The sequence below is a fragment of the Nipponia nippon genome, unplaced genomic scaffold, assembly GCF_047370975.1.
Source record: "Nipponia nippon isolate SJK-2023a ecotype South Korea unplaced genomic scaffold, ASM4737097v1 scaffold_17, whole genome shotgun sequence".
Classification (NCBI taxonomy): Eukaryota; Metazoa; Chordata; class Aves; order Pelecaniformes; family Threskiornithidae; genus Nipponia; species Nipponia nippon.
The window spans coordinates 4,600,299-4,625,183 of record NW_028262333.1 but is presented as its reverse complement, the minus strand read 5'-3'; the positions used below and the strand labels follow the sequence as shown (position 1 = coordinate 4,625,183).

Below are 24,885 nucleotides of genomic sequence, written 5' to 3'. Positions count from 1 at the left end.
TTTTGGCAAATAAATAAGAGCAACAAGGGAGCAGGTGGGTCTTAGGGGTTTCTTTTGCCACTGTTGGCACTTTGTCATGTTGCTAAGTTACAGTAGCTTCTGGCTTCTACTTTAGAGAGCAGAAGTTATTTTTAAATGTATAATAAACACAGTACCAGGGAGTCCCAAAGCTGTTCTGGAAGTGGCTGTAATACAGGGGGGATTGTGAATGTGGTCTGGAGGACGATGCTGCAGAACACTGGTCCGGTATAAAACTGGTTCCTACTGTCACATTACAGTTACAAAGGTGTGCACATTATTTTTTATAAAATGCCTTAAAAATAGCAAACAGCAACAATTAACAGCTGGATTGGATGGTGCCTCCCTGTGACTCGCAGAGTATAGGCTGAGCACGGTTATTTTTCTGAGAACGTAGGAATGATCATGACGAGAAGTAAAAACTTCCAAATTAACCTCCCTGAAGAGAATATTCCCAGACTGAGAGCTTAGTTCTTTGTGTCACTAGTCAAAAGTTTTTATTCCTCATATTGCAACAGTGATTTCATTACTACCGCTCTGGAGATAACAAGCAGTAACACCCACTTCCCTAAGTAGGAATTTTGAACTCGCTGCAAAGTCACCCAGCATGGTCCTCGCTATTCCTTCTTCTGGGGCACCAGAAGGGAAACTGAGTGGTATTACTCAGGGTTCAGTTGCTCTGGTGGCAATACAAAGGCTGAAGCTCTGAACTGAAAAATGAAATCAGCTTTCGTACTGGAATTGGAAAATACGTACAGATTTTTATTGATATTCCAGTTGGTGAGAGGAAAACATCGTTTTCCTGCTGGTTAGAAGTTGTACTCTACCATCTGCTGCTGGGCAATGTAAGCGTTTTGAAAGGGCTGGAGATCAGCTTCACTTGGCTTCAGGCTTAACCTGCCTCTCTAGTGGAGGAGAGGAGTCCAGGGGGTCAGATGGTGGGAGCATATGACTCCAAGCTGCTGGGAGACATTGGAGGATGGCCTGAATCCAGGGAGATGAGCACAGGGTAGCTTACTGTGGAAAATTGCTAAGTAATGTGCTTTGGCAGCAAGCTGTTTAAGTGCTGTGAAATCATATGGGGCAGCGAGAGGGGAAAGGATGCCCTGTAGCAGGGGATGGAAACCCAGAGAGAGATGCAGGAAACCAATGAGTCTACAGAAAAAAGATGGGATTTCCTGGCATTTAGTTGAGCTTCTGGTTTATATAAGTTAACAGTTTCTGGGTGCGGAGATTAACTCAAAATACTACTTGGCAGAGTTAGACAGAGTTGGTAGATCCCAAAGCAGTGGGAGGCGAGAACTTCATAGTATGTTCTCTAGTCTAAGTTCTTCTACCTGAAGTTATTCTTTCACCCAGTCTCTCCTCCTTTTCCTATTGAAATGGGTCCTGGAGGAAGGGTTTGGGTTTTTTTAAGAGTTCATAGAATTGTCTCAGCTCTGCTTCTGATGAAGTCCACAGGTGTTCTCTTCCTGCTAAAGATATTTCCATGGGGGTGTAGGGCATATTCTTGTCCATGCAAGGGAAATGCTCTTCACTGCTCGTTGGGAAGCTGATAAAAGACTGCCACTGTTTTTTTCTGGATACCTCAGTTTTCTTGCAGGCTGAATTGTCTAAATTTTAGGTTCTTATATGTAAGAGAAGAAAGTACGTGAAACCTCAGATACCCAGCTGGGGAGGAGCAGCAAGCCCCAGGACACCTGTCTAAGGGAAAAACCAGAATAGCTGTAAGGATGACACTAGTACTAAGCATTTCTTTTGCAGATGGGTACAGGTATAGACTGACTCGCACATGGACTACCTGAGGCACTTCTTCCTTCATGCCCCCAGGATCCCACTGGGATGTCTGATTCATCCCTGCAGGCTGAGATAGAATTGTAAGGCTTCAAGTAGGTTTCAGTGGGATTTTGCTTGTTGTCTCAGCATGGCACTCTTCAGGACAGCTAGCCCTCTGCAGAAATCATCATAATTGTGCCTAGGCTTCTCAAAGGAGGCTGTGCTGGGTTTCCAGCCTCCCCTGGGATCTGAGATCCTTATGCAGTGACATGGCTTCAGAGATGTCCTTTCTTCTTAGAACAGACAAGTCAATAGGGGGTCTGCAGAAACAGGCTTTTGAACGAGGGTCAGCGAACGTAATGGGGAGCAGGAAACTTTCTATATGGTTTTAAAACTTCCCCTCTGGAGTCTAAGATGATGATGCCTATGCTCAAACTTCATAGTTAAGCCTCTAAAATGCAGAGAGAGGGTCTGGTCAAGTCTCTGTCCTCTGCTCAGTGCCATCAGGGGTACTGCAAACGAAAATGAGTGTGGCAGATTGCAGCAGAACTGCCATGGGTGAACCAGAGGGAGACCCAGTGGCCAGAGCCAGGTCTGGCTTTTTTTCTTTCTTTCCATGTTGCGGAGAGAAATCCTTGCACCTCCCGCAGGACTGATCATGGAGGTTTGTTACATGTGAGCCACAGCTCCGTATTCTCAGCGATTCAAGAGCAGACCCAGCTTAGAGCTCCTACCATCTGTCGCTTGTCACCAGCACTGTCCCTCCAGGCAAAGCTGCAGTGGGGCAGTGCTGCGAAGTGGCTCCAGCAGCCAGCTGTAAAGCTGTGAGTGGGGAAGCAATGCAAAAGGGTGATTATTCACTGGTTTTCACAATAAGTGAATTAGGGACCATTTGAATCTCACAGCAGGTTAAAAACTCAGAAGAAGCATTATTTCCAGATAGTACATAACTGAACTGTGGAGTTTGTTACCATGTGATTTGGTGGGGATAAAAAGTTTGGATGAATTCCAAAAGCCATTGGGCAACATTATGGAATGAAAATGCACTGACTGGTAAGCACAGGGATGCAGAAGTATCCGAGACTGGTAACTCCTCCCAGCTCCTCACCATGGAAGGATCACTTTAGACCTTTTCTCTACACACCTGCAGCTGATGACTGACAGGTACTGCGTTGGACCTCAAGGGCCCATAAACCAGTATGGCAACTCCCATGTTTCTTATGCTGGCCTTAAAGCAAGAAGTTATGTGGATGGAGATGATTTTGGACTCCTTTTGATATTCAGTCTCAGGCCAAAAAATGGCCAAGAAGGATGAAGAAATAAGGGCAAGTATATGCATGTAGGATTTATTACCATCATTTGCTGTGGAACAGTCTGGCAAACCATTTAATTCAGCATTCAGTTTGTAAAATAACATCTGTATGACCATGCAGTCTCTATATTGAAAGATTTTATAACTGAAGTAGTCAGATACAGTGGTGAGGACAGCCACAAAGGCATTGCAGTAGGCTGGTGACTGGCCACATAGGCAGATTGGTAGCTGGGCCTGCTTATCTTATCAGACCAGAGCCACTATCAGCGTGGTTCACAGACTTCTTCAAGCAGTAGCAGTTCATAGAGATTCTTGGCTTGTCACAGATCCAAAGTAAAACATATTAGCCTCAACCTAATGAAAGAGGTTAAGATAAACACATCATCTTCATCTTTGTCGTGAGCTAGGAACATGTATTATGAGCAGTTACTGCAGAGCAACCAACGTGTGGTAACTCATTACAGTGCAATAGCTTGATCGTACTTCTGAGCCCTTGGGCTTCTCAGTTTACTGCAAGGATCTTCATTTACTGCTGAGCTCATACCTCCTCTTTGTTTTTCAGCGAGCAATTCCACTGGCGTTTTATGCTCTTCTCTCCCTTTACCTGCAATTCCTTTGACATTTGTCTGAAACACACCTCAAATCCCAGTGTCAAGATACAGAAACCAGTAGATCTTGTTGTTCTTGACCTTTTTTGGAACCTCGCAAGGAACAGCCCTGGAGCTGTTTCCTCTGAAGTACACTGACCCATTTATATCTGTGACAGATGGCTGGGAGGTGCCAAGATACAGGTTTCCCACCTTGGGAAGGAGCAAAGGTCTGTGCTCATTCAGCCCTATGGAGGGTTAATTATTGTTTTGCTTAAAAAAGCATTCGGCTGCCCTTAGGTAGAGGAATTTATTTAAGCCTTATCTGCATAATTATCATGTTTATTGCTCAACACAGCTGGATGGATATGAAGAGTATGCAGTTTTTGATACACGCTTTATGTCAGAAGCATTACAAGGGAAAATGATCATCTCTTATAGCCCCTGCAAAGAGGCTGGCAGTAATAGTTAGTTTTCTGACTTTAAAAAACAAATCCTAGGACCAAATTTATTGGGCCTATTTACATATTTTTGATGCTAAAGCTTTTCCTCCCTTTATGGAAATGCATGCTGTGGTGATGAACAGCCAGGATTTTGAAAGGTGATTGGTGACCCAAGGTGCTTGGCTTAATAGACTCAAATCGCAGAAAGGAGGGAACTGCATCACGTGAAAGTCATTCACCTCTTCCAGGGACTCCTGCCAGGCACCCCAAGTCACCATTTGTCTTCAGAACTCTTAGCCACTTCTAACGTCATCATTCTTGATATTAACACAGGAATTCTGGAGTAGCCAGAAAAATGTAGAGAGCATTTTAATCTATGGGTTTTAATTTTTTTTTTTTTTTTTTTAAATCTTGCAAGATGACCACTACCCTATTTGAAAGCATAGTATGTTGTGTCCTTTATAGGTAAACTTTTATGAGGCATTGATGGGTGTTTCTGTATTTGTAATAGGGTGCAAGCATCTATATGGTTCAACTTTGACTCATTCATTAGAGAGTGCTTACTATTTCAAATTCATATTACTGCATGAGGCAGCATGCTGCAGTCTGAGGGCTTCCTGGCCCAGCCTGCAGTCTGCAGAAGCCTTGCAAATACCTGCATCGCACAACCCTGGGGCAGCAGCTGGCTCACATGCTGGTGTGACTGCCAGCGATCTGGAATAACACTTGAAAATGAATATGAGATGCACACAAGTGCAAGCAAGGGCAGGGCAGGGATCTCTGCTGTATCTTCTAGCCACTAAACCCCTCTTTTTTTGTCCAAAGTGGGGGTGGGGTGCTATATTGGAAAAATGAACATTTAGCATCGTTCTGACAAAGCTGATATTATCACCAGATAACATCTAATCTCAGCAACAGCATTATGGAATGAGAATAAAAAAGACCTAAAATAGTAGCATTTCAGTTACTATCACCTTTATCAGTGATGTGAGAGCTATTTAATTTAAAACCCTGATTGTGTGTGGTAGGAGTAGGTACCAGTCAGTCTGTTGTCATTAGTTAGAGTGCTAGCTACTTCTGTTTTCTGTTCATTTGTTTGTTATACAAATGAACCTTTTAGTTGTGATTGGCAAGATGATGAACGTGGTGAAGTGACAGGATGGAACTTTTGCATGAATGCCAAAATAGTTAGAAGGGAGGGAGGTGAACGCCCATCAGTTACGTCTTCTCTCCTTCGCTCCACTAATCTCTCCATATTCCATAGATGATAAATTACCTATCACTCCCTTTCCTTGGGAGACATCTCTTCCCATGCTAACATCCGGCCCCTACTCCTCAGTTACTCAACTACGTTCTCTTTTTTGGTCTGATCAATATGTCTAGTGAGATAAATTGGTTTTGACTTGCTTTCTCTGAAGAAGAGTGTGTGTGTAACTTCCAACTCCATGAGCTGGTCTTGAAAGTTATGTTATTTTTACCCACAAACATTACCTGGCTCTCAGTTACAGCTTTGTCCCTATAAAATAGGTGGTGTCATTATGGCCTGATGAGCGTGGTAGAAAATACCCATCGGACTGAAAGGCTGTTTAGCAGGAGGTAGCTCCTGAAGCTCTTATACGCATATAAATCCCTTTGGGAGTGAAAAGACCTCCTGGGCCACAGCACAGAAACTTACTTGCCCTTTATCCTACAGGTTGTGAAATTTGGGTGAAGAATATAGAAAGATATAGAAAGTATTTGATTATCATTATCTCTCTAGAATGTGTTTCCAATGCAAAGCCAATTCAGAACTGAGTCGTTGTTTACTCTCTTTTCCCATTTCTGCTTTACAGTTCTGCAGATCAGCACGAACTGCGAACAATTTGTCGGATGGGCTAGGGGATCAGTGTCAAAACCAGGAGTCTGAGCCTGGGTTGTGAACTTGGGACTGTCTCAAGCTGAAGATACGGTACTCTCAAGTGAACTGAAAAGGTATGTGTGTTGTTGCTCCTGGCCATTGCCAGGTGACTTCTCTGGGTTTGCACATGGGGAGCAGAGCACGTTAGCCCTGCTGAGGGGTACCCTGCATTCTCCGCAAAGATGGCAGATGAGAGTTCTCACTAGTAGCTTATATATTTGGCATTAGATTTTAACAAGGTCTGAAAATTCACAACTCGGCCTATCATTCAAGTATTTTTCTGAATCTTTTTTTCATGAACTTTATTCAACCTTTTTTTCAATTTTTTTTTCAATTTTTACCCCAATTTTTTCACTTGCAGTTTTTCTGATTCCAGAGTCTTAGGACGAGAAGTAGGTAAAAAGTTCTCATTAATCTTAATAGACTGACCATGGTATGAAGAGTAATGTTACATTCCCAACGAAGAGACTTTACTCAGCATTTAACAGAACTATTGTCCCAGCTCGTCTTGTTAACTTACCATCATAGGCTGTACTTTTGAGGTGTTGATTAGCTTAGAGGGGTCTCCAGTTTATTAAAACACCTTCCTCTCTCTTCTGTGGCTGCACTCTGTCACGCTTCCTCACTATGGAATAAACAAACCTTTCTACTTGTGATCAGGATAACATAGAGCCTCAAATTGGGAAGCAGTGAGACTTGGCCATTTCCCTTGTTGAGCAGTACCTTACTCCAAATGAGGTCTCATTGGAGCAAACAAAACCCCACGGCAAGAGGCAGAGGAGCTGCTCCTTAGATTGCTTTCTTTTCATTTCTTCATGTGTAGCTTGCTGCGGGGTGTAATAGGTATTGTCTTGTGAAGAGCAGCCAGGCTGAGGCTCTATCTTGCAAGTCTTCCTTGTGAGGGATGGTTGTTGAGTGCCCTAGATGGCAGACTTTGTGGAAGTGCCTCATTTCAACCTCTCATACTCTGGATCTTGACGCTAGGGACTGGAATTCCTTGTAAGATGATGATGGATCTGGATGAAAGTAGGAAAAGTGTGTATGATTTGGTCAGAGTAAAAGAGAAATGTGCAATATGGGAAGAATGAAGACCATAAAAGTTTCATATAGATGATGAAGAGTCTGGTTTCTTGGGGACTATTTGAAGGATGAACTTCTGAGACATTTAAGGCATGCTTCTCACTAACTACATTCACAAATAGATCTTCCTTCTTCCCTTTAAAGCCTGGCACTACAGTCCTCTGACAACTTGCATTACATTCAGCGGGACCATGTAGTATTACATCATGTCATGTTTTTTTTCTTTTTTCACTGCTGGTACTAACAGGAGGTGACACTACATGAGTGAGCTAATGTAGCTAAAGTAGCTGTGATGGTGTGAGCTGTCACCTGAACTGAAAGTCAAGAGGGTGAAAAAGACTAAAGCAAAGAAAAAAGTATCCTGTTCTTTGGAAAGTGCACTAATTTTGCAAGTGATAGGATTCAAGGCAGATGTTGCTGAATTATTAGCAGAGATTTCAGCAGTTTTTCTTGGGGATGGGGGAACTTACCATGATCTGTTTCTGGATTTTCAGGGTTTATTATCTTAAAGTATTTGCCAATGGCTTACAGACTGTTCTTAAATATTCAGTTTGCTTTCTATTTTTGGTAATTAGTCACTGAAGGCATATGTTATAATTTCTGCACCTTGGTCATCTAAAAATGAACAATAAATAAACATGGGATTTGGGGTCATTTTTGCTAATTGCAGGCTTCCTCTTAAGGAAACACTCACAACCTGTTACGGTTGAATCTAACAGAAAAAGGTCCTCAGGAAGAATTTGCTGATGTTGCTATCAAAAATGTCTTGAAATCTTGTGTTAATTCTAACAGCTTTGGGGGAGATAACAGCACTATGGGCTCTTCAGAGTAGCAATCTATTGAGTTCTGCTTTAGGAGCAATCTCTCCCCATGCCATTATTCACACAATTCCAGATGCAGCCAGCCCCAAGCAGCGGGGGCTCTCTCCAATGCCAGAGTTTTGTGCTCAGTCTCATTGATCTTAACTTGCACCTTTTTGTTTTCTACCAAGTCTCATCCCAGAATAGCCAGGAATCCAGTTAGTGAAGATGCTCATTTGACATTTGGGTCCAGGCTGCTGGTCTGCTTGATTCAGAACAGAGAAATGAATTCAAATATCCCCTTGGCTGAGCAGTGTGTTGGGTAGGTTGCATCCCTCTGCTGGATCAAAGAATATTTATTTCTATTAAGTAAATAAAAAATCTTGTTAGAAGACAGAGATGTATTTTTGGTGAGGTGGTATAAATGTCATATCTCATTTGAGTGGAGTTCTGATCTGAAGCAGTTTTTTAAATGTGGAAAAGCAGCTTTTGGCCATTTTGGGGTGTTTGAATCTGTCTGATTTGACCACAGACTCTGTGCTAGACATAGGAAATCTTTCTTACTTAAGGGCTTGTCTAAACTGATGCGTCTCCAGGAAACTTTGAATCAAAGTCTCTTAATAAAAAGCCTACTGTCCTTTTATATTAAAAATAAATTTTAATAAATAATAAAATTTAATAAAATTATTAAAATGATTTAATAAAATAAAAAAATTGCGCTCTACCAATGAGGCACTGTTACGTGGAGAACAACTCTAATCTGAGACATCTCCATACATGTTGATTAGCATACTCCTGATAAAGAGCTTAGAAAAGAGCAACAAAAATATTTGTGAGTGCAAATAAATGTAATTACACAGAAAAATTAATATTGTACAGTGTGGTACTGTAAAAGTTCTGAGTAAAAACTGACTAAGTGGTGAGAAACAGTGAGGAAGGTCTTAGAAGCACCTACAAAACATAAGATTTGGGGAGGAAAGAATTATTTACAGGTAGAAAGTATAAGGGAGAGTAATGTAATTGAAACAAAGGAAAACTTGGTTCAGGTATCAGCCAAACTTCTGACAGTGAGATGTAGTGTGTTACGGCATGGTCTCCCTGGGCAAGTGGCAGTAGTTCAGTGTCTGGCAGGTTTAAAGCTAGACCAGGCAAGACGCTGGAAAATGAATAATAAGGAACAATCCCACGGTGGCAGGAAGATGAACTGGAAGACCCAAGTGGTTGCTACCAATCTCAAGATCCCATGCTATCACTCCACATACGCAGACCCCAGGAAAAGAGATGCTTTTCTGTATTCATGCAAAGTTAAGAGGTTTGACTATGTCATCTGTAGTAATCATGTCTTGGCTGAGATGAAAGGAAAGGTGAGGATTCCAGTAAGCTTAATTCTGCTGTTATAGTATTTAAAAAAATAGTTATTTTCCTTAAAAATATTTTTAAAATTCTGTCTCAAAAAAGGAAATGTTAAAATGAAGGAGTCCTGCATATCTGCTTGCCTCTTAGGAGTGAAAAAAAAATGGATAAGCTGTAAGAAAAAATTAAAAAACAAACTGCATTGTGTTTGATGGATAATGCAGCCAGAGCCTGGGGTTGTGTCATCTGTCTGAAGCTCAACAGAATTTTTAAAGTAGCAACAATAACAAAAAAATGCTAAGCAATAATTGGATTCCCCACCAAATATCAGAAACTTTAAAAAATGGGAAACTGTTTTTAGGAAAGAAATTAGAGCTAAGCTAGAAAACTCCAGAAGCGTATGTTACATTCCTTAAACTTCAGGGTGAACACTCAGGTGCTTTTGTAAAGCAAATGCTTGATTTGCCAGTAGTCAAAAGAAATATTTAACACTTCCACGGGTTTTCAAGTCAGTTATCTCTGTGGAGAAGGTGCTGAGCATCATCTCATCAGAGCAGGAGTCTCGCATCCCCAGCTCTGAGGTGGTACCTCGCAGCTGGCCTGAGCTCTGAGCTTACAGGTCCAGAGTTGGGAGCAGCCGTGTGTGCTGGCTGTGGTATCTGAAATGCTTCGGTGAGGAAATGGAGAACAACAAAGTGTAGTAGCCTGTCAGTCTTCTGGATGACTGAGTAAGTGATTTCTCAGGAAATTCCTAAGCAAAACCTTCAGCTTTTGATTTTCTCCACTACCCCCTGCTGAAATAGGACTTGTTTGGCAGTATGGCTTGTGACATGTGAGAAACTCAAGTGACTTGTCCAAGGTTGTGTTGAGTTTACAGCATGGACAGGGTATAAACCCTGACCTCGAATCCTTCTTTTTATGGTTGGACTCTGATCTAGTGGCTAGGAGTTTGCTGAACCTGGAGGTCAGTGGGAGAAAGCTCTTAATGCCCGGAGAACGGTGCAATGTGGCTCACCTCGTAGCTGGAGCCCAGCCATCCTGGGAGTCCTGATCCTTCCCCCAAGGACTGTTGCAGAGCTGCTGTTACCATGGCATTGTCCTGGTGTGGAGAGCTGCGGTATCTATCGCTCGGTGCCGTGGCCAGGTGCAGGCGGTGGCACTCGGTGCACTGAGGGGTGGCTATGTCCCTGCTGTGACCTACAGCCACCTCCTCTGCCGCTGCTCCCTGCAGCTCCTCTCCACTGCCCTGCTCCGACTCCCCTTGTGCCTCCTGGCCCCCTGCCCTGCCCTCTTTAGCCTTCCCTGTTGCCTAATAAAATCTATAGAAGGCATTAAAACTCCCTCTGAAGAGCTTTATGCTTCCTGTACCTGCCAGCCAAGAGCAGATCTCAGCAACTGTGGTCCCCGGCGGGTCAGTCCTGCCTTCAGGATTGCTAAAATGGACCAGGATATGCTTTTCCCACTCAGGACAGAGGGAAGTTCACGTTGTCTCACCTGAAGGGAGCATCTCCAGCTCTGTTCAAGGTAGGCAAGGACTGAGAGAGGTTTGATGGAGCTCAGATTTAAAGTCAGGAGCTTGCTGGTCCCAGCCTGCTTCTACGCCAATTAGAGAAGGCTGCCACTCCCATGGCTGACGCATAATTTCAGTCAAGGACGTTTGAATAGTGTAGTATTTCACTGAATGTAAATGCTCTGACTTAACCTTATTTTAACCTTTGCATGACTGTAGAAGGCTGTTGGTTTGAAGGGATCCCAGGGGGGCATTAAAACTGTCCATGTGGGAGAGTTCATTTTATAAATATAAACTGTGCAGACAGTTTGCTAGGAAACTATGTAAATTATTTAGCAATAAATGGTGCTTGCGATTTTAGGAAAGCGCTGCAGATTGATAAGCTGACTTTGGAAAGGTCAGCAGCCGTGACTTAATTGCTCAAGGGCCCCCACTAATGATCTCTGCTGTGCGCCCTGTGCTGCGGTACGTGCCCTGGCAGGGAGCACCCCTGCGTGAGCGGGGCTGGTGAGCGGCAGGAGCAGCGTTTTTCAGGCGCAGACATGCTGGTGCCCTTAGAACAAGTGATGCCAGGTTCAGTTTTCAAACCTGGTCACCTAACAGCCCTCAAGTTGTCATCTGAATCTAAAAAAACCTAACACAGATCTTGTGCAGGTCCTGTGGAGCACAAGTCCAGGCTGTAAAGAAAACTCATTTGGAAACTCTCTTTGCCTTTTCTTTTCCCCCCCTCCTATTTTACCTTTTCCCCTGGTATGCCCTTACTGATGATATCATCCTGATTTAGTCCCAGAGTAGTCATTTTGCACCTGCTCTTGTCTCACTGGCCTTTTGTTATGTTTTGACTAAAAATGTCAATTATGGACACAATTATTTGCATCGCTGAAGAGACTTGCAGGGCCCTCTAAATCTCCTGTGTGTACAATTCTTTTAATTAAATTTGCATCTTAGTTGCACGTTTCCCAGGGCTTTGGTTGGTGGCACTAGTTTGAGAGTGATGGAGCTCCATTTTTCCAGAATTATGAAGGGTTTTTCTGCAAACAGGTGTGACTCTCTCCATGTTCAGCTATCAGTTTTGTGAGATGATCATCAGGAAGTGATAGGCTCTTTTGGAGGCTGTACGACTCAGTAATTTTGGAAGTTGTGACTTGGCTGTTTCCATATTGCTGACTCTCAAATTTGGGTTTTGCTGAGTGGTGAGTTTTGATTTTGCCAAGTTGTGACCTACAAAATTAAAAAGTTGTGCAGTCACAACTTGCTGAGAGCTGGAGATATTTGAGGTGTGCTTGGGTTTCTGAGAGACAGTGATAAAGTTTTTCTGTTGAAGCTCTTAAACTTGCTTCTCGAACAGGCCTCAGCTTAATTGTTATGTTAACAAAAAATACGTGGAACTGTGTATTCTGTCTTCCAAGTAGGTGAGTAACTGTCCTAACCCTTCTAAGGAGAGTAGCTCTCCCTGGAGACCTCTGTCCTTGTCTGCTAATGAGAAAGGAAATACCTGCATTGATTTCAAGGGATGCTGGATTGGGCTTCATAGGAATCTTCTATATTTTATATACTTTTAGCCTGACCTGTTCTTTTGTAGGTAGCAACCTAAATTCAGTCCGCTTACCATTCACACTGAACGGTAATGCTCAGGCCTTCTGACAAGCCATAGATACTGCAAACAGATCTCCAGAGTTTCCCTTGAAAACATCCATTTTAGGAGCACAGGTGAATGGGGAGCATCCAGGGCTAAAGAGCACTGAAGTGCACAAGTGGTCCTGATGTCAGCCAAATGAACTGGATCATCCAATTATTTTCAATTACAATTCCGATCCTTTCCTTAATGTTTTCCTGTGCTGATATCTGTGTTGGTAATGTAGCCAACTCTGGCTTTATGATCCCCCTTGTTGCAACGTGCTGTGCGTAATTACTTTGCCTCCATAACAGACAGACATTCTGAACAATTAGACAATAATATGGGAGCAGGAAAGGAAAATAGCTCAAGATACTTTCATTTTAATTACGCTGATAGTGCACCCCATGGTTTTGAATCAATGCTGGAATAATGTTCTTTTGATAGTCTTCAATAACTTTAAACGAGATCTAATAAATTTGTATTTTTATGCAAAGTTTAGAAGGAAAAATCCCTTGTTGTTGATTTTATTTTCAATTGAAAATCACAACTCCCATGATTTGTACACTTGTGTTCTAATTGGATGTCCACCCCCATTGAATAAATCACTTAAACACCTTAATTACTATACTGGAAGGGATTACACTTCGAGCACATGTTTAGTACTTTCCTGAGTTGCTGTCCTGTTGCAAAAACAGCCCTCTTGCATTTTAAAAACTGGTGAAATACGAAGACTTATGTTTAGGGCTTTTTTTCCTATACACAATCACAAATGTCTATGCATAATTTTTTTAATGGTAATAAGCTGACAGTAAGCAGAGTAGACTCTTTGCAAGTAGGAAGGAAGACTGGTGTCTGAATGCCCAGCTGCTTTGTCCTTTAAAATTAAATGAAACTAATTTTGGAAGGGCTGCTACCGAGCCACGCTGACACTAACACACAACTTTGCTGTATTGTGCTACGCAGCCACAGGTGCATATTTAGCTCCTTCAATCTTCTTTACCAATGTCACAGCAGTAAAACAAGCAGCACTAAACCAGCCAGTTTTCTGAGATGATATGGGACGCAAACAGATTAATTCCTCTATTAATACAATTTACATGGAATTACCATAATTTTTAAACTATGACTTTTGACAGCTCTTCTGTTATAAAAAAGCATCTAAGGCACGTGGAAACCTCCATGAGGTGCTCCTGTAGTCTTTAAATAAATGAAGTAAGCAAAATGTAAATAGGGCATTTTAAAGCCCAGAGGATGTGATAAGAAATCCATTTCTACCATTGCAAAATGTTTAGGGTATTTAAGGAGATACCTGAGTGTGCTGTGCTTAGTTTCTAATGAACTCAGTAAGGGTCATGCTGGGATACTGCTAAACAAAGGTTCATTTCACACATCTTAAACTCCCAGTCTTTGCAGGAAACGTCTGGAAGTCTCTGGTGTTTGACTGTCCAAATTCAGCTTTGCAAGCTTCAGCACCTCTTGTCTCTGTGTATATAACTGAGGGCTGAAATCTTTGGCACTGGAGATTTCGAAACTGTCTTCAAAAGCTTTAGTTCCTGATGAGCACTCTTGGGAATATTTTGTTTGGTAAGAGTTTTGTAGTGGTGAATCTGGTTCTGAAAGCTCCAATTTAAATTTGCACAGCAGCGTAGAAAAGAAAGGTCTGAATAAGCTCCCAGTGCCTACGGGATGGCAATATGGTTGGTCAGGTTTGTGCTCACACGCAGCATCCCCGCCAAGCCCTTTGGGTGTATCTGCTGGCTGGCTATGCAGGTGTGATCGTGGCTTGTATGAGCAATATATCAGTTTGCCTGAGGAGCCAGAAAAATTGCTTTCAGTGGGTTCAAATTATTACAAAATGGGTATGGCTTTAAAAGAAAAAGAAAAAGAAAAAATTCTTTGCTTATGAGGTGATTAGTACTTTGAAATTCCTGTCCTTAGCCGCGTTTCTTAATAAAGTCCGTCCTGTGACGCCTATCAAAGTAAGACTGTTCTCTGGTTACTGTTTCAGACTGCACGAGTTTTTACAATTTATTTGGAAAAAGAGTTTCAGCAGAGGGTTTATAAATGGACAACCAATTTTAGAGTGTGTGTATAAGCATGGATGCATGCTCGATTTGAGATTTTTAAAAAGCAAGTGAATGGTATGTAGTGGCCTTTGGAAAGGGGTCTCGTGAGCATGTGACGTTAGCTATCAAAGAAGGCTCCAAAGTTATTACTTACTACTGAAAACCTTGGCTATGCACACTGGGGCACTCACTGCACCAGGTCAGACTAAACCAACATGATGATTTTTACTGTTGCTTAACATTGTGGTTTGACCTGACTTCTCCAAAATTGAGTGTAACAACACTACTGTTTAGATGGACATAGCTTGTCGGATGGTTTTACAAACATTAATATATCATGCTAACCTTTGTATCACTTGGTATACAGCTGAACATAGATCCCAGATATTCAGGCGATAGTGTTCCTGCTGTAATCTCTAGACTGACTTCTCAATAATTCACTTTGCCCATAGGGTCCCTTGAGCAAAAGTTTCAGAAGAAAAACCAGAGATCTGCTTGATTTACAGTGATCAGGAAGACAAGTGCCTCTACTTTCTGGGCTGAAAGCTGTTTTCTGCTAAGCAGCAGATATAGCTGTCAGTGGGGAAAATTATTTGATATCGCCTGAGTTTCTCAACCACAGCATAAGTGAAGTGCTTCCTGTAATATGGAGCATTTATGGATAATATTTGTAGAGTAATTGCCATGCAATCACTGCTCCAGTGCCAAAGATTTCAGTCAGTTGTTATGAATCTTGCAGTAAAAATCCTATTAGGGACAGTGCGATGAAAACATCACAAGCGTTTGGGAAAATGATGTGAGGTCAGTTGGTTTGATTTGACTTGATGTGGGTATTCAATATACTGCACTGCCTGGTGTTGAGAGTGTTTTCATTTCAAATTTGAAAAGTGGGAAGCCTCTCAGACGAAAAATTAGTGGGAAGCTGGAATTCAACTACTGATATGCACAATATCTAGAAAGAAACAAGACCCTGTTGTCCTTTGGGTGACTCCATGTGTTGTGCTCTTTTGGAAAAGGAACAAGAAATTCAGGTCCAAAATAATGGTAATTTTTTTCTTCTACGTAGTATATTTTTGATAGCCATTCTTATCCTTTTCTTGAAAGATGCAGCCTTTTCTTTTCATTTGTGGAAATTAGATTGCTGACGGCAAATCCAACTGAACTTTTCTTCTAATTTTTCATCTAACAGCAGAAAGATCTTGTATCTAATCTAAATCCAATGTCTACTATCTTTGATTTTTCTTAGCTAGTATTGACCAGTGGCTGATTGTATTTAATTTGAGTTCTGAGAGTTGATTGCTTTCTTCTGCCTAATGATAAATATTTACCCTTTGCTATAGAAGATCAGTGATCCTTCCCTGTGGGATACCCCTTCGTCATAATTTTTAGCATGTGTAATCTAACTTTTTTGACAACTTTCACTTGAAAGCAGTGAGAAAAGAGGTCTGTTGTCAGCTTCTTCTATGGCTTTTAGAAAGTCAAGCCAGGGTGTGGTTTCCCTGCTGTTCTGCAGGCTCTGCACTTTCCCAAGTCTCTTGTGCTGAGTCACCAAAAGCGGGATCTCATCACATAGCTTTTGCTGTCTACATTACCGAGCTACACGGTAGTCACTGTTTTACTCCCTAAACTGCACTGTCAGAGTAGCAAGCTGGTTGCTTCTCATTAAGGTTCTGCAAAATGTTCAGCTATGTTTGGAGGAATTTGCTGTAAGGTGGCTGCAACTTTCCATGACCTTTAATGTAATTTATTTGTTTTTCTTCCACCAAGGTTCTCTAAGTCAGCAAAAGAAATATTCTTCCTGGGCTGATTAACCTGAGGAAGTGTCTCCCTTAAACAAGGTGTAAGTTAGGTGAGGGACTTCTTCAGCAGAAGGAATTCAGTGGAGATAAAGCAGCCATGTAGTAAAGGCTGGCTGGTGTGAAATTAATTTTAATGGAAATGAGCATTTTCGTCCAGTTTCTATGGCAAGACACCTCCTTTGCCACATTATCACACTCAGTGCCTCTCCCTGAGCTCTGTGTAGAGCAGCTGAGGCTGAAGTGGTCAAGTGGTTTTCTCTTGTGCTTGGCAAATTTCCAGGGGCTCCCTTCTCAGAGAGCCATTGGAGGGTCTTGTTCCCCAATGACCTGGAAATGTTCTTATTGCTAATATTTTCTTCATAAATGTTGTTGTTTCTGAGGCCTTATAATCTAGTGCCCAACCTAGCCCAGGAATTAGAAAGATCAATTTTTGTATTTGTGGTCATAGCTCTTTTGTAAGCTGGTGTTGTTCCCATAACCTTGGTAGAATTCCGGTAGGGATTTGTGCATTGTATTTGGGGGGACTGTTTGTTTCTTCCCTTCACTGATCTGCTTTTCTTATCAATATTTGCCACTCTCCAGTGATGTTATATTTGCTCTTTCTGCAGAACACCAACTTCTGTTCTGAAATTTCTGTATTTTATGCTTCACTGAGGTAAGGAATGGATTTCCTCCTGTTGTGTAGCACAGATCTATACAAATATCCTCTCCCTGGCACTTGGAGGAATCTAATAGCATAAGCACTTCATTAGAAGAGTACCACAGTTGCTGCTGTTTCCTGTTGGCAGAAGGTGAGCTAGAATAAATATTAAGCATTTGTTTCACCCCTTGCTTTTGGTGCATCCACAGAAACAAGCCCATATTCAGCTTTTTCCAGTGTTGTACTGGAAAGGTTGGCATTTTTATTTAAAACAGGAATGTACTTTTGCATTCAGTGGTTGCAGAATTCAGTGAGATATGAACTCATGTGTGACATGAACTTGTAGAAATCAATTCTGTGGTTGAAGAAGAATCGATGACCCTAAACAGAACGACCAATAAGAGTAACGCTCTTTGAAGTGTTTGCACTGTCACTCTAGAGTAGCTATGAATACAGGGCAAGTTGGATGCTGTTTGCTCATACCGCCACACTATCTTGGGAGTAGCTGTGTTTCATATATGCGCAAGGATTCCTGTAGTTTTAGGTAAAATTAAAGGTTTGGTAGCTAAGTTGGAAAAAATGATCTGGAAAAATATAATATCCCATAGCTGATTAGCTCGGGAGCACATGATACTAGAGTCAAAATGTGAGATCTTTTGGAAACAAATTAGCTTAAATTTTATTGAAAATTATTGATTTTCATGGTCAGAGGTTTCATTTAGCTTCCCAGCACTTGGGAGAATAATGAAATTGCCTGAAGATACAGACCATTCAATTAAAATCAACAGATGAGTCAAACATATATTAGAGTTGGTTTTCGGTACTCTATCAATTTTTTGTGCATTTTAGTATCTCGGGCTTTTGAAGATGTGTGTGAGAGGATGGTTTTTGAAACACATGGCACCTATCAGTTTGTTTTCTATATATATGGGCCTCTGATGCCTTGCTGATAGGAATGCAGCCTGAAGACAAAATTATGTGCACTAGACTGACAGATCAGGATTGATTAGATATGTGTGCTGGGGAGAGGGGATGCATATAGAAGAGAATAGGGCAGAGAGAAAGTATCAGAAGATGGCAGGATTTTTTTTGTATTTAAAAACTTCATTAACAGTTTCTCTAGTACAGTAGATAGAGCTAAAACATGCCTTCATGTTTAATTTTTGATATTGTGTGCATACATACAAAAAAAACAGGGGTGCCTTGAGCAGCAGAGTGCTTGAGGGCTGCAACACTGATGCCTGTCTCTTCTCTCTGCTGAGCCTCTGCATCTCATTCCAGTAGCAAGATGGCTATTTTCCACAAAATTTGAAGGAACTTCATACCTATGAGGTGCCTGCACCTCTGCCAAATTTGGGGAAGGCTGGCCAAAAGGCTCCTTATGAGAGAAGATGGTACAGTTTTCTGTAGGGGAGGACTGAAAAGGTTTTTTTTTCTTTCTTCCCCCCCCCCCCTTCCCCCTAAGTTGCATGTAGCAATTTAACCTTTAAAGTGTTCCGTCACTTTGCTATGATCTATGTGGCTTCAGCAGGAGCAGCTCCAGGCGCTGGAGGCCACCAGAGCACCGCATGCCTGTGCCATGCACCTTCTCAGCACCAGATAATGTCATTTATGTATGGCAAGGGAACGACCTAACCTTTCAGCCGGTACTGCGCTCCCCTCGGGCTCCCAAATACTGAGGGAATCCCTGGCTGCCTCTATGTGGCAGCTGCGTTTCACTGCCTGCTCCCTCAGCTATACCAAGCGTCAGAGATGCTGGTGGGACTCCAGGGGAAACCCGAGGGCTCAGCATGGCGTATCATGCATTACAGCTGCTTCTGCTCAGGGGAGCTGCTTTACACAGACCCAGAAGTAACTTCTCTCCAAAGAGCTTCACACACTGCTCTCTTACCCTGGCATAAATTGAGAGTAAGTCTGCTGAAAATTGTGGAGCTGCCGCCTCCGTAAAGGAGAAGTAGCTGAAAGTGAAACTTAACTTTCTCCTTCCTTTATTTCTCTTCTGTGTAGCCTCCACACCATTTCAGGACAAAATAAGGAGAAAATGAAGAACAAAAGCAAATGCCTTTTGGCGTACATTTGCCCTGTCAGTATTGTTCATTTCCCAAAGAAGGGAAGCGTGCAGTTCAGATGTCCTCCTTGTCTATTCCAGTTGGAGTAGACAAGGGACTCCAGCCAACCCAAGCAGCTAGTGTGTCCTTGTCAAGTATCAAAGCTACAGGTTTTGTTAGATATTCTCTTCAGTACAAGAAGAAATGCACTGGGGCTCTGAGTTTGCAGTGGTCTGTGTACAAGGATGTCCTGTCCGCATGGAGTTCATAGCAACACCCAGGTTTAAGTTATCATGATGGAAGACAAATACATTGCTGAACCATCACAGCAATGTTTTGCTGCTTGTTCTTAGTCAAAGTGAAATAAATCTATCTCGAGACCTGGTGACAAAGCACATGAGAGGCTGAGATTCTCAATGCTGTCTGCACGTTGGTCTTTGCTCATAAGATTTACTCTCAGGAATCCCAGGCTCCTGAGACCAGTAGGAAAGTCTGGAGCAAGGAAGACTTATCCTTGCTGGACAAGGATGAAGTTAGGGTACATTTCAACAAATGGTGATTGGGAGTAGTCAGTATGGATTTACAAAGTGGAAATCACATCTGGTCGACCTGATAGTCTTCTACGATGAAATGATGAGCTCAGAGGATGTTGTTTATCCAGACATTGACAAGACTTTCAACACTGTCTCCCCTGACACCCTAACTGACAAACTGATGAAGTGTGGGCAGTGAGGTGGATGGAAAACTGGCTGAACTGCCCAGCTCAAATGGTTGTGATCATCAGCACAAAGTCCAGCTGGAGGCCAGTTGCTAGCTGTGCACCCCAGGGGCAGACACTGGGGCCAGAGCTGTTTAATGTCTCTGTTACTGCCCTCCACGATGGGACAGAGTGCGTCCTCAGCAAGTTTATAGATGATACAAAACAGGAGTGGTTGATAGGCGTGTGTATCTGTATAAAATGTCACTTTCTGCTGGATTTCTCTTGCTTAATTCTTTCTGATGTTTTGAAAGTGCAGAAGGTAATTTTCTACCCCAACTGTGCCTGACTCCATTCTGCCAAACCACTGTGGCACATAATTGTTCTCCTCTTGTGTATGAACTGAGGTGTCTCAAAAAGAATTGATTTGCTAAGTAGTTGAGAAAAAAGGAACTGGGGAAATTTAACCTTAGTAGGTTAAATTAGTTACTATATGGTGGTTATTCACAGGAGCGGAGCAGAGTTACTGACCAAAAGGTGCTTAAAAGGGGGTGCCGATAAAATCTCAGCAGTTGCTCAATGCCCCACTAGCATTCTGGCTGGCTGAAATGCAGAACGACATACTCCTGGGTGAATTTATAAAGGCAACTGTTTTGAGAAAGAAATTTAATGAGAGCCTATGGAGCTTAGTAAATAAGGTTTGTGGTGGTTTGAAAGGATCGTTGAATTATGTTGATCCCTAAGGAACTCTGTCTCTCTCTCTCCCTCTTCCCCAGCCCCCCCACCCCCCCCACCCCGCCATGCCTCCTCCTTGCATAATGGGGCCAAACCACTCTGCCACTTTGGTTTAACAAATCCCAGAGCTCTGCTGTTCCAAATGACAAAGGCAGCTGGGGAGGGCTTGATGTCACCATGGTGCATGCCCGAGGTGGGACCTCAACCCTGGGCATGCTGTGAGTGAGCAGCATCAGGAGGAGTAAACGGAGAGGTGGTGACTATATTCCCTAACTGTTCCAGGTGATGATCTGAGAGTTTGCATGGAGGTCCAGGTACTGTGCTTGATATTGCTCAATTGGGAGCACTATTCAGCCCAGCAAGGTGGTTCTGAGGGCCAGCTTAGACAACTGATGTTTCTGCAGCATTTTTGACCTTTCGCACAAAGGCATAGTGAAGGTGCCAAATGACTGCAACCTGGTTTTTGTCCTCTCTGTGGGCAGAGGCAGCAGAGAGGATTGCTTCCTCTGAAATCGAGCTGATTTATTCACAAAGGGCTGCAGGAAAATCTAAAACATGGCACAAGATCTTTAGGACTTAAAAATGCCATCACTATGGGGTACCAGTAGCTGTCAGACAGCCAACAAGGAAACTCTTAGTCCAAATGAGACTGGAGTGGCTAGTGTTTTGCGTTTTTCTTTTCAGACTGATGACCTGGCCTGAAATGGGCCAAAATTGTGTTTGAAGTAAGGTCTCTAAAGCTAATAGTCATGAAGGAAATCTTTGGATCATGGAACAAACCAGCATCACATCAGGGATGATTGCTCTTCTCAGGGCTATGTAACTGCCTTCTAATAGCAGGTCATTGAGCAGTGCTGCTGCCTGTGAAATGGAGGAACTTTATGAAAATCTGCATCTGTTGCAAATTACTTTTTTAGAAGTGGCGTCTCTTTTAATACACGATTCCTGTCAACTGCTTATTATGGAGTGGCAGCTTTTTTATTTAAAGCAAAATATTTGGTATTTTCCAGGTTGAAATCTTCTCAGGTTCAAATAGGATGTGCCCTTCATCCTGGAGCGGTACCCAGAATGACTTGGAAACTCAGGCAGTAGGCAAAGATGGACAGGGTGTTTAGCCACATGTGTGAAGTCAATGTGAGACCAGGCAAAAACAGCACCAGAAGAAGTCAGACAGAGTGTGGAGGACCTGGCATCCTCATCGTTACTGGCAGTGAAGGTGTTCTGCCCTTCGCACCCTGTCCCACGAGGGTGTTTATGAAACTGTTATGCTTTTGGAAGAGTGGATAATTTTCATATAACTTGAAAGATGTGATACCATTTGCGAAGGAAATTATTATTTTGAGGCTTTTCCCTTTTATGTTCAGCTGCAGCAGCTCTGGCATGGACCACAAGATGGACTTCCATAGATGTCCTGTACAGACACCCCCTGACCCCTAACTAATCCTGGACTACAAGGAAATAAAATTCAATCAGTCTCTCAGAAGCACCAAAAGCTGAGGCTGTTTTTCAGTCTGATTTCATTCCTAGGGTGTCCACAGCAGCAGAACATTGTAGAAAAATCAGCATTCATGCTCTAGCCTTCAACAGTTACCCTGTGTGCATATCATGAATGCTATTTCATCATCACAAAGATTAACCAAACGAAATAGAAAGGTCAAATACTAAAAAACAATTAAATGAGCATTTCCATCTACTGAAAAAATCAATCAAGAATGAAATTTGGTTTTCCACTTCCAGTAACCTCAAACATATTTGAATGTATATCTCTGAAGAGCTGAAAAGACAAACTGCTCCCGTCCCACCCCTCCAACAAAACACGCTTTGGGAGCAATGGAGAAGTGATGGCTTTATTTCAGAACTTCCAAGCACCAGCACCTTCTGCTCAATTCAGAACAGGCTTCTTTGATGGCCTTGAACCGCAGACAGCTAACAGGTTTCTTATGTTTCTACTTTGCACATTTTCATAGAATCATAGAATTGTTAAAGTTGGAAAAGACCTTTAAGATTATCAAGTCCAACCGTTAACCTAGCACTGCCAAGTCCACCACTAAACCGTGTCCCTAAGCACCACATCCAGGGATGGGGACTCAACCACTGCCCTGGGCAGCCTGTGCCAGTGCCTGACTACCCTCTCCATGAAGATGTTTTTCCTAATATCCAATCTAAACCTCCCCTGGTGCAACTTGAGGCCATTTTCTCTCATCCTATCACTTGTTACTTGGGAGAAGAGACCAACCCCCCCTGGCTCCAGCCTCCTTTCAGGCAGTTGTAGAGAGCAATAAGGTCTCCCCTCAGCCTCGTTTTCTCCAGGCTAAACAACCCCAGCTCCCTCAGCCGCTCCTCACCAGACTTGTTCTCTAGATCCTTCACCAACTTCGTTGCCCTTCTTTGGATACGCTCTAGTACCTCGATGTCCTTCTTGGAGTGAGGGACCCAAAACTGAACACAGTACTCGAGGTGCGGCCTCACCAGTGCCGAGTACAGGGGCACTATCACTTCCCTAGTCCTGCTGGCCACACTATTCCTGATACAAGCCAGGATGCCATTGGCCCTCTTGGCCACCTGAGCCCACTACTCATTTTGAGGTTTCTCTCATTCTGTGACGTTGGCCGTACCTGGGGGGAAAGGGTCCATGTGGCCGCAGGTCTTCTCCCCAGCAGTGAAAGGAATAACAGGAACGGATGTTTAGGAAAGGAATATAGGCAGCAGGGCATGTGTAGAGCAATCCTTCTCCTCTCATCTTCTGCTGCCTAGGACCCAAGCTTGGTGCTTTTGGATCATTGTGTTATTGGTCCTGGTAGACCTCTCCTCCATAACGGCACATGTGGCCCTTTGGTAAACGTTTGTCCTCTTTTGCCTCACCCAGGTGCATTAATGACACCTTACAGTTTTTTTTCTTTAAACTTTTCCTAACAATTCTAGATATTATTCTAGCTATTTGGATTACTGTTGAGGATTGATCTGATTTTCACTGGGAACGAACTAAAGGCTCCAGCATCCATACACTGAATGGCAATAGCTAATGTAGAGCCTATTGATTTGCATGTGTAGTTATTTTTCCCAGCATGCAATGCTTTCTTTAGCAAAACTGGATTTCATCTACCATTTTATCATCCAATTGCTTAGTACTGCAAGTTCCTTATGCAATAGTTCATGGCCTGCTTTAGATTTGATTATCCTGAATGATTTTGTATCACCTGCAAGCTTTGTTTTTTCACTATTCATCTCTTTTTCCAGATCATTTATGAATAGAAGCATACATTTTCTAGTCCTTAATGATCCACTTTCAGAAACATTGATTTCTGCCACTGAAATTTGCCTTTTGAAAAAGCATTACAGAATTCAATAAGAATGGCCAACTTTCACAGAATGCTTTTTGGGCTGTTTTATGAAATGCATATTTTCAGTAGCAAAAATCATCAAATACCACCACTCCCGAGCAACTGCACTGTATTTTTTTTTTTTTTGATAGAGAAGAACTGTATGTGTGGAAGAGGTGGTATGGAATGAGTTTAGTGGTGAATAAAAGTGACTCCATAAAAGTGTAGAAATATGTTGGTTTTTTTTTCACCACCCCCCCACCCCGGTGGTAGGAAAACAGCCAAAAATTTAGAACCACAAAACTTTCCACCTGTATGTTTATTTTCTTTAGGTTTGAGGGATTTTTTACATTCACTTTGACAGATTTATGCTCTCTCTCAAAGCAGTGAAACTTCTGTCCCTCAGCTTAGCAGAAACAAGCGATCTGTTTTTACTGGGCTGTCCAGCTTTGCTAGAACATACTGTCTAAATGCATAGTTTTGAGCACAAGGTACAAAATTTCTGGCCCAAATAGTTATTTACTTAGGGATAAAATTATTTGGAGTTTCTTTTCCCCACCTGAGCCCATTGCTTCTAGGGAAGATGTGGTCATTCACTTTCTTTCTTGGTGTGCACCAAGACTCAGATCTCTTTTCTGGTGTTCAGGGACAGGAGACTACAGATTTCAGAGTCTTGAAGCCAGCAAATCAGGGCTTAAGGCCCCAAATACTTACATATGTTTCCTACTAGATGTAGTCACCCTGAATTTTAATTTGCCTTCCTCATGGATAGCAAAAGAGGAAAACCAGGGCTAAAGAGGCTTGTGGAACAGTCCTGAAAATCAGTATGGAGTTATCCAGATATCTTCAAAATAACAAGTGTTGTTTTCTTGTGCTCCCTCCATTAACTTCTATTTCTGTACCGTTGTTCTAACCAGGCCTTTGGTTTTGGCAAAACACGTTCTTTTTTTGTACCTGAGAATCACAAAAATACCTTTTTTGTTTTGTTTTGTTTTTAACTTTTGCCACATGCCATTGCTGTGATAAACTGCAGGTCTGCTTCCCACTTCGGTACTGCTGTAAAGAAAATCTGAGTTCTGGTGTCATTCAGCCAGCAATTGGGTGATGATCATAGTTAATGCCATCTCTCTCTCAAGTGCGTCAAGGTCGCTTGTCTGGAGCGCGCTGTAATAAAACCTACTTTGAC

The 24,885-nt window shown here is 42.4% G+C and overlaps 1 protein-coding gene across 1 annotated transcript in view; it reads left to right on the top strand.

Moving 5' to 3' along the window:
* Positions 1–6,088: 6,088 nt before the first annotated feature.
* The window catches only part of SGCD (sarcoglycan delta), a 448,968-nt gene continuing 430,171 nt past the window's right edge, over positions 6,089–24,885 (top strand). The window contains exon 1 of the mRNA XM_087753645.1: positions 6,089–6,107. The gene's annotated coding sequence lies outside the window, so the exon portion shown is untranslated. The remainder of the gene's footprint in view (positions 6,108–24,885) is intronic.